Source organism: Pteropus alecto, unplaced genomic scaffold, assembly GCF_000325575.1.
Source record: "Pteropus alecto unplaced genomic scaffold, ASM32557v1 scaffold5, whole genome shotgun sequence".
Classification (NCBI taxonomy): Eukaryota; Metazoa; Chordata; class Mammalia; order Chiroptera; family Pteropodidae; genus Pteropus; species Pteropus alecto.
Window position 1 is genome coordinate 2,534,984 of NW_006441953.1, and position 11,158 is coordinate 2,546,141.

An 11,158-nucleotide genomic window follows, 5' to 3' on the forward strand; every position below is an offset into this window, starting at 1 on the left:
GAAGAGCAATGAAAAGGAGGAATATATGGGTAAATCTCAATGTTAACTTTACAAAACAATGCTAGTATACTGTGGTGTAAAAAAAGATTTAAAACCTAACAATAACAAATTAAGAGGCGAGAGTAAATAAAGTTGAAGTAGTCTAAGGTATTCAATTCACACTGTCCCATAAAATAGATAAACTAATATACACTGGCCTTTTAGAAGTCAAGGAAGCACATTCTGATTTCTAGAGTAATTAGTAAAAGAATAGTAAAAGCACATATAATTAAAAAGCTAATCAAAAGGATGGAATAAAAAAAAAACTAGAGAAAAAAAAAGTAGAGAAAAATAGTGAAGAACAGATGAGACAAAAGACAGCATGGCAACTTTAAAGCCCCATATATCAGTAATTATATTAAATGGAAATTGATTATCCCAATTAAAAGACAAAGACTGTCCCCTTGGATTTATAAAGTTATACCTTTAACCTGATTTCAAGAGACATATAAAAATTAGAATGTAGAAAAACTTGAATAAGCATATCATACAAAACCTAACAGAAAAATGGTGTGGCTATGCTAATATCCAAGTAGATTTTAGGCAAGAAGCAAGACAAGAATTTGTAACAGTCCTAACAGGAAGCAAATAACACACTCAGGATCATTTAATAAGTAAGGGACTTATTTACAAAGGGACTAAGTACAAATGCGTGTGTAGGATATGAGAATTAGGATAGTTCTGTAACTGAGGACTAACAGCAGGGGAGCTGTAGCACTCTTAAGCCCCAGGGGACTGAAGAGGAAGTTAACCAGGTTCTGGAGGGAGAGAGAATTGTGAGTTCACTTTAAGAGAGGCAATGATCTTTGGTCAAGTATACATGAGGCTCAAGTTAACCTCTCAAGGAGGGAGCTGGGGCAGTAACTATGTTCACCTCACTCTTTTCCACAATGCAGTCTCCTCCCATCAGCTATGAAGTCATCATGGGGTGGTTTCAATTCAGTCATACTTTTACCTGAAACCAAAATCATTAGCCACCCCAGAATTCTTCATATATGGCTGGGGAGGAATCAAGTAACAAAACATAATCGTAGTTTCATAAAACCTGTTTTTTATTTTTAGTTGGTCATGTGGCCTAGATTCATAAACATAGTTGCTTGCTTTCAACACTCATTCTAGGTTTTTCTTACTTTTTGCTTGCATCTAAACTGAATGGGATTCTTTACAAGGGTGACTCAAACATTCATTTTTGTAAGATGAGTCCTAGTGGAGGTCCTTTTTGGGTTACCCTAGGTTTTTATTAGACTATTGACAAGAGAAAACTAAGAAGCATCTCAGTGAATTTCCTACATTCCATACCTAGTTCTATTTACTCCATTGTAGAGCAGCAATCCAATTTCTCTCTGTTAAAAGGGATCCCTCAAAAAAAAAAAAAAAAAAAGGATCCCTCACTCACGCCAGTAGAGTGATCCGGTTCCCTCTTGGTTAGTGACAGAAAAGACGAAACTTTTCAGTGATCAGTATCCACTTATAATTCACTGAAACCATATTTCCTAGGAAGCATTCCTTCATTGAGTACTTCAAAACCATTAAGTTCGAAGTTTCAAGGAACAAAAAAATTCTTCAAATGGATTATTAGATATAATAGAGAATCCAACAAAAATGCATACATATGTAGACCAAAAGACATACACAAGACACAAGAATGTTCATAGTGGCACTCCTCAAAATAGCCCCCAAATGGAAACATCTCCAATGTCTATTAATAATAGAATGGATAAATTGTGGTATAGTCTTCAAGAAGAATATTGTATAGCAATGAAAATGAACTACTCCAGATAACATCATGGATGAATCTTGCAATGTTAAAGGAAGGAAGCCAGACACAAAAGAACACATTATGTATTCAATTTATGTGAAGGTTTACCACTGGCAAACCTTTAGTGTTAGAATTCAGGATAGTGATTACTTTTGGTAAGGTAAATTTCTAAGAGCTCTTTGTATATTACAGATGTTAAACCTCCTTGTGAATACTTTTCTAAATTTACTGTATACCTATTAACTGTTTATCTTTTTACATACAAGTTTTTTAACATGTCTATCTTTTTTGAGAAGAATGTGTATTCTGTTGTTGGGTGACGTATTCTATAAATGACAAGTAGATCTAGTTGATTGGTCAGCTACTTTAATGCTCTGTTGTTAGATGTACACACATTAAAGGTTTGTTATCTTTTTGGAGAATTTACTCCTTTATTATTATGTAATGCCCCTTTCCCTGATAATTTTCCTTGTTCTGAAGTCTGTTTTGTCTGAATATAGCAACTACAGCTTTCTTTTTTTTCTCTTTAATGCCTACAGCATCTGGCATTTCTAGGTGATCTCCCATCCAAGTACTAACCAGGACTGACCCTGGTTAGCTTCCGAGATCAGATGGGATCGGGCACGTTCAGGGTGGCATGGCTGTAGACAACTACAGCTTTCTTTTGATTAATATTAACTTGAGGTATCTTTCTCCATTCTTTTAACTTATCTGTGTCTTTAAAGTAGCTTTCTTACGTATAGTTCCTGAGAAAACGAAAACTACTAAGGGCTGTTAGCTTCTTCCCTCCAAACTAACCCTGGGTAACTACAGAAACAAGGGCTTGAGGGATAAGATCAAAAACTGTGAGGAAACCTGCTAGGTTTAGGAATACATTTTAGGTATTATTCCTGCCACTTCCCCACTTTGCTTTGGAACAATCAGTGCCAGACAACTGATTGCTACAGAAATCATAAGCAACAGATAAGGCCTTGTAGCATAATATAAAGGGTCTGTTGAAGTGACTTGCTGATGGAAAAGAGTGTGGGCTGACCAGATACTCTGGAACATTGGGACATTCACTCTCCTACTCCTTCCCCAAACCTCCAGGGTTTTGGTGGATTACAACAGCTTTCTGCTGGATTATGAGTGTCAAGACAATTCTTTATTAGAGGAGTTAACCAGTGAAATAGCAGCAAACACAGAGCATTATATCTCATCTGTGGTGCCTGGAGCTCTCTACTCTATAATTCTTAAATTTGTGGGAAGGGATAAAATCCAAGGTCTGCCCTTCTGCTCTTCCTCCATATCCATTATCAGAAAGGGCAGTAGAGAATGTGAGGTTTTGAATGAAAATATCTAGACACCTGAGGAAAATGTTCACTATATAATACAACAAATTAAACAACGTTCACCAACTGAAACAGAATTAAAGGAACATAAGTCGATATTTAATTAAGAAATTCAAAGTTTAATAATTTTAAAACACTTCAATTATTTATTCAACAATTTTTATTAAGCAACTACAAGAGTCAGGTACTTAGGAATTCATCAGTGAACAGCACAAAAAGCTTTATTTTTGTGTAACTTAGTTTCTAGTGATAGGAAATAGCACGGGGGACAGAGATAAAAACATACAAACAACTAAATATCTAATGAACTAACAAATCATTTAGAAGGTAATACTTGCTGTAAAAGTAAAACAGGGGAAGGTGGGTTGGTATTGCTGAAAAGGGTCACAATTTTAAAATGAAACTAAGCCTAAAATAGGAGTCAAGAAGATGCTAAGTGGGAGGTTAGTAATGTGTAAAGAAAGAACAAGAAGTCATTAAAAAGTCAAGTGAGAATATCAGGTATGATAATATGAGTTTAAAGAACATCACAGGTGGATAAACAGCAGGGTGGATCAGATTTTATGATGCTTTTGAGGTATAGAATTTTTATTATTATGTAGTTAAAATTTCTAGATCTTTTCCTTTGTGGATTTCAGTGCCTTCATATTTGAAAAAAATCTTTATCTGAAGATTTTTAAAGCTTTATAGTTAAAATATTTTAAATTATTAAATAATATTTGTACATGGTAAGAAATTAAAAAATAGAAGTAGAAAGTGAAAGACCTCATCAACTCTCCGCCATTGTGCTTTCCACAGAATAATCATTTTTTAATGTAGCCTTCCAGAAATTTTCTTTGTATAATCAAATATATGTGTACACATGGTTTTAAATTTTTATAAATAGGATTCTATATATATATTCTACAGCTCGCTTTTTTTTCCCTCACACATGTGGATCTACTTTAGAGACTGAGCTTTTAAATGACAGTCAAAATCTCAATTTGAAGGGAAAATTACAGAGATAATAAGATCAGTGGTTGCCAGGGGTTTGCAGCTAGGGCAGAGGGCAGTGAAATTATAATGTATACTGTAATGCTGGATACATGATGTTATGCATTTGCCAAAACCTACAGAACCTTACAACACAAAGAGTGAACCCTAATATAAACTATGGACTTTAGTTAATAATATATCAATATTGGTTTATCAACTGTAACTGTAGCAAATGTACCACACTAAGGCAAGGTGTTAATAGGAAAACCTGAGTGTATGTGTGTGTCATATAGGAACTCTGTATTATCTGCCCAATTTTTCTGTAAACCTAGAATCGCTCCTAAATAAATAAAGTCTATTAAAAAAAAAAAAACATTAGAAAAACTACTTTTAAAGCTTTGTAGACGATACATTAGAATTGGAGGCTAGAGGTCAAACATCAGGCAGGTTGTTGCTATGGTCTAGGCATAAAATGATTAGTACTAAGATAGCAAATGAAATTAGTATGAACAGATTTGCTAATACCTAAGAAAACTGCACATTAGAAAGTCTTAAGTGTGGAACTTAAAATTTCCGATTGCAATAAGTAATCTGTCAAAACTAGCATGTTAATCAGAAGTAGCAAAAAAACAACATGCTTAAGAATTATGAGAAAAAGGAAATGAGGCTGAAAAGGTGTGAATAGCCATGACTGATATGTTTTTTTAAAGTTAACATAATATGGAGGAAGTAGAAAATTATCCATCCATTATACTTGGTGTTGTTTATGTTCTTCAGTTGTTTATTTCTAGATTTTTATAACCTATATATTTTCTAAACAAATCAGCCATTAACAAGATATTATTGGATGCCTTTAACCTGAATAGCATTATTCCATAAAAATTCAGCTTTCACTGAATGTACAAGCTCAAGGCAAAATATAAACAAAACAGATAAATATAAAGCAACATATTATTAAATCTCAAATTTATTTCATGCACAACAGTGGATCACAAAGTGTTAGTCACATTCCTGTTTTCTTTAATGCCTAGTTCATCAGCACCTGGAGTAGGCTAATTCCATAAACTTCTGAGGTTAAAAATCTGCCCTAGTATTTTAATTATTATACATGAAAATTACAGTAAGCAAGGAGTTTCTAAGGCAAAAAAGCTGGCTTCTAAAAAAATAAAAACTTCAAAGGTCTATAGAATTAAGCTTATTATGTATGTATGCATATATCTATGTATAAATTTACCTCTTAACTGCAGTCTTTCTTTAGTTAATGACTGCAAAAATGGCCTCACAATATACATTCACAGAATTATAGGGTAGGAAGGTTTTTTCAAAGCTCGCTCTATTCTACCACATGTCTCTAGGAATTTTCTAACAGGCAATTCTATATATTGCTTGTTTTTAGTACCACCGAGTATTCTGAAATATTATTTAAAAACTTTACTATATTATTTGCAGATACCAGTTTTATTTCTAATTTTGCTTTTATTTCCAGTTTGCTGCGTTTCCTCTTAAAACTGTGGGTAAGGCAAAGCAGTTAAAATGTGGTTCCTCAAACAAAGGGGAAGTATAAGAACACCAAACACCAAAGTCAAAATAGTTTTTAGTAAATTTTGTTTATACCTTTAAAAATGTTTGAATAAAAATCCTTTTTTTTTTTTTTAACTCGGCTTAGTTTCTCATGTAATAATCACTAATTTAACCCTACACTATATAGTCCAGGAGGGTCTCTTCTCAATTTGTTCAGATGTATCAGGTGTCCATTAATTTCAGCTTTCTGTCCCAATCCATCAGTCAGCAATACCTTTTACCACTCTCTTACTTTGGGTTTCATGTTTCCTTGATCACATGTTCTACTTTTTTTTGGTTTAATCTTCATTTAGGTGGTATGTATCTTCCATTAGCTTCTTGAGAAAGGATGCAGGGAGTGTATATTTTTTGAGAACTTGTAGGTTTGAAAATAACTTTATTCTACTCTCACAATTGATTGTTAGCTTAGCCTGTATAGAATTCTAAGTTATAATTTTTCCTTCAGAATTTTGAAGCATTTGAAACCTGTTTTTTTCTCTCTATAAACTTGTACTCTTTTGTCTCTCTAATCATTATTTTTGTAAAGGGGAGACAGGATACATACAGAAAAAGCTCCAGAAATCTGCATGGGGTCACCTTAAGCATTTTATACTTACAGAAATCTTAATTAGATCCCCAAGACCCACTTGTGATTAGCACTGACACATTATGCTATCATACTGACTGCACAGCCCTAGAGCAACAATTGTAAAAAACAAGGGGCAGCTATAATAAAAAAGATATGTTGATAGAGATGTGAAAAATAATCATGATGCTGATGATAAAAGATAGCACTACTGTGCATGTTTATGTGCCAGGTATTGTGTTAAATGCTTTATATTAATTCACTGGATTAGTATATACAATCTAACCTTAAGAGTTAGGAATTTTCTACATTTTTATAGGTTATATAATTTACCCTGGCAGAGACAGTTTAGCTCCAGAGCCTGTGGTCTTAACTAGTTTTTTGTTGTTATATTGCTTTTATTTTTTTGTTGAATTATAGTTGACATATTACATATTGCTTTTAAATATCTTTTCTTGATAAAATTGGTAAACTTATGTCGATTTTCTCAATTAACAAATGTATTGGTTAGTGAAATCTAAAAGCCTAGAAACCACCAGTTAATAGGGCCAGTAGAGAGCAAGTAAATGAGAATTTGAGAGAAGATAACTGATGGAGCAAAGTCTTGGAAGATGAACACAGAGAGCGGTCAGACTTGAAGAATAGCCAGATTAGAGATGATGGTAAGAAAACCTTCTCTGGCAACTAGAAACAAAGGTCACTGAGGCTCAAAATAAACCTGGTAGCAGCAATTAGAAGGTTTAATTAGTAAATAATGCAGAACAGTGAAGATTAGGAACAACTTTTGTGAAAAATAGGAAAAATAAATAAATCCAGGAATGGACTGACAGACTACAAAAATATATATGGTTTCAACATTAAATAGCTTCATGACATCAAAGAGTAAGTTTAATGGGAGTAAAGGAGTATAGAAGAGGTATAAACAAATATTCTGTAGTGTAGTCAGAAGGTGGGGTTTTTGAATTTAAGATTTTGAAACCAGAGTAAATGCTCATTCATTGATGATGATGATACTGATGATAATAACCATTAAGCGCACTAAAAAATTAATTCAATCTAGTCATAACAACCATTAATACCAGCATATACAGAAGAGAAACTGAGTCCCTAACGAATTTTCAATAAAAAATCAAGTTTTTTTCATAGATCTTAACAAGATGACTCTGAAATTCATGTAGAGTAGTAAAGTTAACTTTGAAGAAAATAGGTGACTGTTAACTGTTATTAATATTTTGCTGGGTGTTTATACTTACTATAAAGCTGTAGCAGCTGTAGTGTGATAATGTCACATGGTTCATACAAACTAACCAATGGAAAAGAATAAAGAATCCATGAATGTGTGGAAATTGGATTTGAGATCAGTGAAATTACAAACCATTAAAGAAGTTAAACTATTCAATAAATGCTGCTAGAACAATTAACTGTTTATATAGAAAATAAATAAAATTAATTCTCTACCTCATGCACAAAAATAGGTTGATTAAAAACTTAAATATAAAGAATAAAAGTTTAAAACTTTTAGCAAAAAGATAAATCTTTGTGATTTTACGGTAGAAAAGAACTTCTTAAACAAGACCCCAAAGCACAAAATATAAAGGAAAAGGTGAATAAATCTGACTACATTCAAACTAAACTTCAGTATATGACGAGACACCATAAACAAAGGTCAAAGAAAAGGCATAGACTGGAGGAAGGTATATGGAGGTCGTGCAAATGTAACCAACCAGGTATTACTATTCAGAAAACATAGATCAATGACAAAGATTAGCAAAGCAATCAAAAAATGGGCAAAGATGTCCAGAGATGTGCAGGAGGCATTGGGGGTTAGTATTATTAGAGATCTGGACTGGAAATAGAGATTTGCGCTACATCAACTTATTAGTCATATTTGAATTCATGGGACTAGATGAGTTTATAGAAAGAAAGCAAGCAAAGAAATTAAGAGACTAGGCCTAGCTAGAATACAAAGCAGACGGATTACTGATCCTCACTAAATAACACCACCTTTAACTTTATTCTCACATTGACCATTTTGTCTGGCCTTCTCTGACCACAAAGTATCCTTATGTTTTTTTTAAAAATGAATTCTAAATATAAGAATTAATGCTAATAAAACTAGATTTTGTTGGATGCTGTCTCACAAGGTGGTTGGATTAGCCTGTCACTTCTATTTAGGACAATACAATCTTCAGCCCCTGTTTCTGGTACTGCCAAGAAGGCAGGGTTGTGGAAATGAAATGCAAATTAAAAAATATGAATAAAACAGGATATAAATTTAAAGTAAAGGGAATCTAAGAAACTAGTCCCTATATGCACAATAAGGATTTTTTTTTTTTATTGGTGGGGTTAGAAACTCTCCTTTAGCTCATGTAATGAATCACCAATAGCTAATGTATATATTCATATCTTCTCTATGTTAACAAAAAAAAATGTTTCATCCATTATCCATATAGTCTTCCACTCACTATATTTCTTCTACTTGGAAATAGCAAACCAGCTATGCATATCCACATAAACTCCTCAGGGAGAGCCAGTCACAAAAAAACTACATACTGTATAATTCCTTTTATATGACATTCAAGAACATGCAAAGCAAGACAGAATAGTGGTGATGGTGGTCGGGGTACATGGTTACAAGGGGCACAAAGAAGCTCTCTGGCTGGGTATTGGATATATTCTATTTATAATGGTCTGGATGGTGGTGACATCAAATTTTACATTTGGCACTTGAGCATATGAGGTATATATTTTTTAATTCCTTTAAATACTTAGAAGCCTTAAAACTCTCACTCAGCACAGCTTGTTTTGCCCTTGTCAAGACTGCAAAGCCTTTAATCAAGAAACAAATATTTTGTGGCCTTCCCCAAGCTTTTCTTCCATTAATGTGCTGGACTCACAACCCATTCCTACCTCAACAATCTCTATCTTTAATCTCTGATTGCCAGAGATTGAAGATAACCAACAGAACAGTTCAGAGGACAAGGATATCTGAGAAAAACAAGCTGCAGGGACCTTTTCTGTCAACCCAAAAGCTCTCAAAAGGAAAATGAAGGGAAATCCTAATGTAAACACCAACCTTTTAATCATCACTTTGTATATCACTTAATATTGCTCGAGCTCATGAACATGAACCTGTACCTAAACGTTATCATAGAATTCCCATTGTAATGGTACTTTGACAATTTTGAACAGGGTAAAATGGCAGATAACCACTTTCTCTAGACTTCAATTAATTCTTTTACTGATGGTTATTTTTTTAGTGAATGACAATCACAAACATTAAATAGTCCAGGGAATGAAAAGTTGCTTTAAAAAAATTCTTTCCCTTTCTCACTTTAAAGTGAAAATGCCGAGGGAAAAATAAAAAATAAAACATATTTATTACAATTGGCTGTTACATTAAGTGATACAAAATGAAAACCAGACCACATGCAGTTCGTTGGTGCTATATGTCGTTGACAAGTAAATTTCAGAACTGTAATGAGGCACCAAATTAAGATATCACATCACATACACAACATGCAATCAGCAAGTGCATTACTTAAGTATTTTACTTCAGCGAAAACATCAGTCATGTTGATGCAGGACAGGGTAAATTTCCCCAAGTGACGAAGAGACCAAGCCCTGCACTGAGAGAAGAGGGTCCTTTGGTGGAAAGTGTAGAAAGAATTCATCACATATGCCAAAGGTAGAGACAACAGGAAAGCTCATTAGACAAGAGATAATACTCCACAGAGTGTGGTCACCTCATAGAGGCAGAACGTGAGAGGGACCAGTGCAAGACAGACACAGTAAAGGCACTGAGAGGGACTATGAGAGTTCAAGGAATTCAGTTTATGTATCAGTCTTTAGTTCCAATTTCCTTTGATATGGACATACAGTGAGGAAGGAAGAGCATGTATCACGAAAAGGTAATATGCAGAGTGAAAGGCCTCCTGACAGTTCCTGGCCTTTAATCCATAGGTTCCCCATGGTTTTAGCCATAGGGAATGACAGGCAGTGCCTGTTTCCCTTCAGAGGTGTGGAGAGTGGGTTGTTAGTAATCCAGCAGAAATCTTCCTTTGTTCTGAAAGTGTCCTGGCCTGGCTACAGGGCTGATGAGCATATTGCAAACTCTAATTTGTGGCCTGATTAACATTTTTAATTCTCTTGACTCTTTCCTACGTTAACATCAGGGAAGGCGTAAAGCCGTCTCCTTACATTCTTCTATTTTTTTAAAATATGTTAATAAAAATAACTAAAATTGAAAGATCTTCATGGATACCTTAGATTGTAGAAGTCCTGCAACGAAATATAAAGGAAATCCTAAGGCTTTATATTCTGTAACACTTTCTCAGTTTTGGTTAACCACAGAAAGAACTGATCTGCAGAAGAAATTGAAAATATCTAAAGAAGGCTAGTACCTGTCTAGTCCAAGTGGCAAAAGCCTCAGGGCCTCGGTGCAGTATTGCACTAAATTGCCAAGGGGCAGAGCTGAAAGCAGCCCCTAGTTTAGACAGAGTATTCTAAATTCTTTTAAAACTTAGTTTGTAGGGACCAGGGAGCGGAATTAGGCACCGCGACGGTAGAGGTGGAGGTCCTCTTAGGTGAGTATGCAATCCTAAAGACGCGGCACCCAACCTTTTCTGGGAAGAAGAGGCCAAAGGGAGAGGAGCGGAAGTAAAAAGAGACGGCAGGAGAAACCCACTTTTGAAGGGCATTTTCCGGTTACAAAGCACTCTCGCGCGCTTTATCACATCGGATACAGTATCCTTTCTGCTGGCCTCGGGCCTCAACAGACGTAAAAGGCCTAACGCCAAGGCCCTCCTTAAAATCCAGACCTAAAGAGGCTCCGCTACCCACCCGTTCCCGCGGCTCCGGAGCCCGCGGCCGCCCGCACACCCTCGGCGTCTGCCCCCGCGCACGTCA

At 34.9% G+C, this 11,158-nt stretch overlaps 1 pseudogene; it reads right to left on the reverse strand.

Annotated features, from left to right (window-relative positions):
• Positions 1-2,328: 2,328 nt before the first annotated feature.
• On the reverse strand, positions 2,329-2,447 carry LOC112485594 (annotated as a pseudogene).
• Positions 2,448-11,158: the final 8,711 nt, after the last annotated feature.